The sequence below is a fragment of the Argopecten irradians genome, chromosome 14, assembly GCF_041381155.1.
Source record: "Argopecten irradians isolate NY chromosome 14, Ai_NY, whole genome shotgun sequence".
Lineage (NCBI taxonomy): Eukaryota > Metazoa > Mollusca > Bivalvia > Pectinida > Pectinidae > Argopecten > Argopecten irradians.
The window spans coordinates 1,942,170-1,948,747 of NC_091147.1; the positions used below are offsets into that span (position 1 = coordinate 1,942,170).

The 6,578-nt window shown below is 37.4% G+C and overlaps 1 long non-coding RNA gene across 1 annotated transcript; it reads right to left on the reverse strand.

The window, feature by feature from the left end:
• Positions 1-2,052: 2,052 nt before the first annotated feature.
• Positions 2,053-6,578, reverse strand: LOC138307876 (uncharacterized). Its single transcript, XR_011206054.1, has 3 exons — positions 6,439-6,578; positions 2,390-2,521; positions 2,053-2,152 (listed from the first exon to the last, which is right to left on the reverse strand). It is a non-coding gene; the product is annotated as an uncharacterized lncRNA (long non-coding RNA).

Here is a 6,578-nt window from a genome sequence, read left to right on the forward strand (position 1 = left end):
TCAAGGTTGTCATTTAGATGTTTCACAAAATTTATTTACCACACAAGTGAATAGAAATCCTAATAATAATCCGTCCATATATCTTCACGCATATACTCGATGTACTTGACTGACCACATGCACGTGACTACCTGTACCGAACAAGTGACTCTTCCATGTGTAAACTACCAAAGACATACACGTGTGCATGTACATATAACTGGCTGGCGGCTGTTCCGTAGCTGTACATACATGTACGATAACTTTTACAATGTTGCAAATTTGTATAATAATCTTATACATATAATTTGACTTTTTTTCAAAACTACCAAAGACATACACGTGTGCATGTACATATACGTGTAAAAGCTAGTTAATATTGATGCCTTTCATTAGCTCGTAATTGACATACATGTATTTTGGGATCTAGCTAAAAATATTACTCCAATGAAACCTTGCCAGGTTAATGCAGTGCTAGTATTAGGTTGACTGCTATTAGAATGTCTAAGTGTGTTAACGTAATGATCAAAATGAATTTCGCACGTGAACAGAAGGTACGTCTTCATTCATTACTTTTGCTTCAGCTGTACAGATTTATGTATGGTCCTTGGACACTTTATTTGAGAAAACCTTGAACGTACTAACCATTTTATTATTATGGCACGGTCTCAGCTTACACGTAAACATATCTTGACTATATTGTACAGTATATCTAGGGCTGGTCAGGTGTTACGGGTAGTTGTTGCTCCTTGAACAGCGACCGTTCGACTGTGTTTGGTTCACGTGCTTTATATAGGAGCCTTAATGTTTGAATTAGATATGTCGTCTCTTTAGCACATTTCAAAAACAATCTCTAATGTGCATATTAATTACAAGAAAAGCATTGGTCAAAAAACGGCACCCTGAAGAATGCAGTGTTTGGGAAATTAAGTCACAAAGGAATATTCACTCTGTGTTTCTAAAAATGGACACACCGAGTCAATAAAACTATATATTAAATGTCGCGTGACGTGACCATGTATTAGCCAATGGAAAGAGTGGAAAATCAGAGCACATCTAATATATATTGATTATGTACCTATGTTGAGGTCCATCTGGTGTTATATCGCCAGAGTGGAAAATATAATTTACAATTTATCCTTATAAATTCTAAAAGGGCGATATTACACCATATGAACCGAAACAAAGGTCTTTGATTTTTATATTAAATTTGTTGTTCTTTGACAAATGTTAAAAACAATCTCTAATGTCCATATTATAAGAAAAGCGTTGGTCAAGGCCAAAGAACCCTGAACCCTGAAGTATGTAGCGTTTGTGCAATGAAGTTCACCAAGGAATATTGACTAAAAATGGAAACACCGAGTCAATTGACTATATTTTTAAACATAAGAGACAATTATTTATCTCTAATGGGAATTTTCTAAATTACAAATTATTATCTGATTTGAATAAGTCAATGATATTTCTATAGCATGTTCTATGACTGTAAACAAATATTTTTTCGAATCATTTAAGCAAACGTCACATCCCATTTCCATGAATTGTATTTCTTTCCAATGTTTCGTTTTTTATTCATTGTCTGTGTTACCGCTCTCTCTTTTCGTACAGGTAACGTTTCTGTGTTTCATGACCAAGTCGACAGTGTAGACGGACGTATAAAATTCTGTATATAACACATTATTTTTTTCAATTTTACAGGGCGATTGTTTTTCAAATAATGTGTTTGAAACAGATGTTGCAATAAACAAATTGTATTGTTTGCCTTTTTCCAATAAATCTTGATCTGGCACTTATCGATTCTTCAGATCGGTTGAATTGAGAACTTTGAAGCGTTTTGATAGGAAGACCTCTATGGGAGCGGATGGTTGTTAGTATCAAATCCTGTAATGATATTTCGAGATCTTTGTCTGATATGTACGAGGAGAAATAGTTAGATAGAGATAGTTAGAGATAAGGGCTAAGATGGATTTCAATTATTTTATAATCCTGTAAGGTGCTCAACAAGTAACATATACGTCTAAATTGCCACCCAGAAACACAGTTCATCATTCATATAAATCATACAACAGCAAATATGTGTTACAGATAGGTTTTATTTTTGAACAAAAATATAGCTACATTCTAACGCAGGGGTCTTGATCTTATTTCAGCATTTCCTTGTCGTATCCCAGGTCTGTCATAACAGTAAAAAAAGAACAATTCAGTACGTTACGATGTCACTATCCCTTTGTTGCTGATAATCAAAACTTTTTTCTAAATTCAACAAATGTAAATTTATTTTTTCATGAATACATAGAATAACATATCATTTAGGACAGAACCAGCTTCACAACATCATTGCTATTAACATAAAATTGAAATTTTGAAATTTTCGTTGCTTTGTGTGAAAAAGCCGTTATAATAACCTGACCTTCAGTAGCCTAGTTTTAGCCATAGAAGTAACGCCTGACACAACAGGACATCCATCCCATACAAGATCCACTTCGTCTTTCATTGGGAAGGCAGAACGGCCGACAGGAACCGTTACAGGCCCCATACTGACCTACAACATAAACGGATGGTATTACAGCACACACTTTATTAGCTATATAGTGTTTTACAGGGATGATCCGTGTAGTGGGTCTTTCTCAAATGTTGGATTTGACTTGCTTAACTAAGAGCCTAACACTGTTTTTCTTGTTAAAATCATTTGTTTGAGAGTCATTCATTAAACTAAAAAATGAGCTGTGATTTGGAGTCGAATACTTAAAAATGTCGTATATCGAGCTGCACTACATTCGAATTCTGAATGTTGAATGTCGCAATAATCAAAAGATGAAAAGTTCGATATTTAACCAGCAGAATATTAAACATTTCCGTGTTAAATGGCTTATGTCGAGCTAACTTCACCGCAATATGTTGGATCTGAGAGAAATGTTGTATTTGGCCTTTTTTTGATAGCCTAACACTGCTCTTATGTTCAATATATATTTAAAAATATGAGTCTGAGAGCTCTTCAGTTCTTCTGCGCTGTGATTTGAAGTCGAATACTTGAAAGTGATATTTTAACCTTTCGATCAAATAATATTAAGACACTCACTATACTTGTTACTTCACAATTTCCGAACTTTTCCCTCACCTTGATTATCTTTGCGAAACTAACCGGTTGTCAGACACACAGACACTCACTATCTAATGATAAAAACATTGTATCACCACCAATCTAGACCAGCTTCCATAGAACACACAGATACTCACTATCTAATTATAAAACATTGCATCACAACCAATCTAGACCAGCTTCCATAGGACACACAGACACTCACTATCTAATGATAAAACATTGTATCACCACCAACCTAGACCAGCTTCCATAGGACACACAGCCACTTACTGTCTAATGATAAAACATTGTATCACCACCAATCTAGACCATCTTCCATAGGACACACAGCCACTTACTATCTAATGATAAAACATTGTATCACCACCAATCTAGACCAGCTTCCATAGGACACACAGACGCTCACTATCTAATGATAAAACATTGTATCACCACCAATCTAGACCAGCTTCCATAGGACACACAGACGCTCACTATCTAATGATAAAACATTGTATCACCACCAATCTAGACCAGCTTCCATAGGACACACAGACACTCACTATCTAATGATAAAACATTGTATCACCACCAATCTAGACCAGCTTCCATAGGACACACAGACACTCACTATCTAATGATAAAACATTGTATCACCACCAATCTAGACCAGCTACCATAGGACACACAGCCACTTACTATCTAATGATAAAACATTGTATCACCACCAATCTAGACCAGCTTCCATAGGACACACAGACGCTCACTATCTAATGATAAAACATTGTATCACCACCAATCTAGACCAGCTTCCATAGGACACACAGCCACTTACTATCTAATGATAAAACATTGTATCACCACCAATCTAGACCATCTTCCATAGGACACACAGCCACTTACTATCTAATGATAAAACATTGTATCACCACCAATCTAGACCAGCTTCCATAGGACACACAGCCACTTACTATCTAATGATAAAACATTGTATCACCACCAATCTAGACCAACTTCCATAGGACACACAGCCACTTACTATCTAATGATAAAACATTGTATCACCACCAATCTAGACCAGCTTCCATAGGACACACAGACGCTCACTATCTAATGATAAAACATTGTATCACCACCAATCTAGACCAGCTTCCATAGGACACACAGCCACTTACTATCTAATGATAAAACATTGTATCACCACCAATCTAGACCAGCTTCCATAGGACACACAGATGCTCACTATCTAATGATAAAACATTGTATCACCACCAATCTAGACCAGCTTCCATAGGACACACAGCCACTTACTATCTAATGATAAAACATTGTATCACCACCAATCTAGACCAGCTTCCATAGGACACACAGACGCTCACTATCTTATGATAAAACATTGTATCACAACCAATCTAGACCAGCTTCCATAGGACACACAGACACTCACTATTTAATGATAAAAACATTGTATCACCACCAATCTAGACCAGCTATCATAGGACACACAGCCACTCACCATCTAATGATAAAACATTGTATCACAACCAATCTAGACCAGCTTCCATATGACACACAGACACTCACTATCTAATGATCAAACATTGTATCACCACCAATCTAGACCAGCTTCCATAGGACACACAGCCACTTACTATCTAATGATAAAACATTGTATCACCACCAATCTAGACCAGCTTCCATAGGACACACAGACGCTCACTATCTAATGATAAAACATTGTATCACCACCAATCTAGACCAGCTTCTATAGGACACACAACCACTTACTATCTAATGATCAAACATTGTATCACCAATAATGTTCAATCTGACAAATGTTCAAACTCGCTCGCTGTCCGCCAGTGCATACTGTGGTCGGATGTCTTGTATGACCGTTGCTAGTGGAGTCAAGCAACCTTTGTCTAGAACTACTCAAATCACTTTTACAGTGTCCAACCCTATTATGTGCATGCTACTGTCAAACAAAACTGACTGCAGCTACATTGTATTTATACATAATAATGTTTGGATATATTGATTAACCACATAGGTCCTGTACAAAATTACCACTACTCTACAATACACAGTTATTTCCTTCGGATAAGGTATCAACTAGTCTACCTTGAACAATCATATCGGACTCATGAGGTAAAGTCACGAACAGAATTACTTGAAACTTACCGCAAACATTTCCGATAGCGAGACACATTAGGCCCACAGTTACAAACAGTATATTACTATTAACTAACCGTTAATCTGTCGATACCGACACATTAGGTCCACAGTCACCAACAGAATATTACTAATAACTTACCGCTAACATGTTCGATACCGAGACACATGAGGCACACAGTCACCAACAGAATATTACTAGTAACTTACCGTTAACCTGTCCGATACCGAGACACATTAGGTCCACAGTCACCAACAGAATATAACTAGTGACTTACCGTTAAGCTGTCAGATACCGATACACATAAGGTCCACAGTCACCAACTGAATATTACTAGTAACTTACCGCTAACCTGTCCGATACCGTGACATATTAGGTCCACAGTCACAAACAGAATATTACTAGTAACTTACCGTTAACCTATCCGATATCAAGACACATTAGGTCCACAGTCACCAACAGAATATAACTAGTGACTTACCGTTAAGCTGTCAGATACCGATACACATTAGGTCCACAGTCACCAACAGATTATTACTAGTGACTTACCGTAAACCTGTCCGATACCGAGACACATTAGGTCCACAGTCACCAACAGAATATAACTAGTAACTTACCGTTAACCTGTCCGATACCGAGACACATTAGGTCAGTCACCAACAGAATATTACTAGTAACTAACCGTTAACCTGTCCGATACCGAGACACATTAGGTCCACAGTCACGAACAGAATATTACTAGTAACTTACCGTTAACCTGTCCGATACCGAGAAACATTAAGTCCACAGTCACCAACAGAATATTACTAGTAACTAACCATTAACCTGTCCGATACCGAGACACATTAGGTCCACAGTCACCAACAGAATATTACTAGTAACTTACCGTTAACCTGTCCGATACCGAGACACATTAGGTCCACAGTCACCAACAGAATATTACTAGTAACTTACCGTTAACCTGTCCGATACCGAGACACATTAGGTCCACAGGTCCACAGTCACCAACAGAATATTACTAGTAACTAACCGTTAACCTGTCAGATACTGAGACACATTAAGTTCACAGTTACCAACATAATATTACTGGTAACTTACTGTTAACCTGTCCGATACCGAGACACATTCGGCCCAACTGTTAACCTGTCCGATACCGAGACACATTCGGCCCACAGTCACCAACAGAATATTACTAGTAACTCACCGTTAACCTGGCTGACACCAAGACACAATAGGCCCACAGTCAGCAACAAAACTGCCAAGACAAGTTTGTTGTTCATCTTCGAGCGTTATGCTGTATCTTCTTTGGACAATAGTGAAAATGCTGACCAGTTTGTTTATATT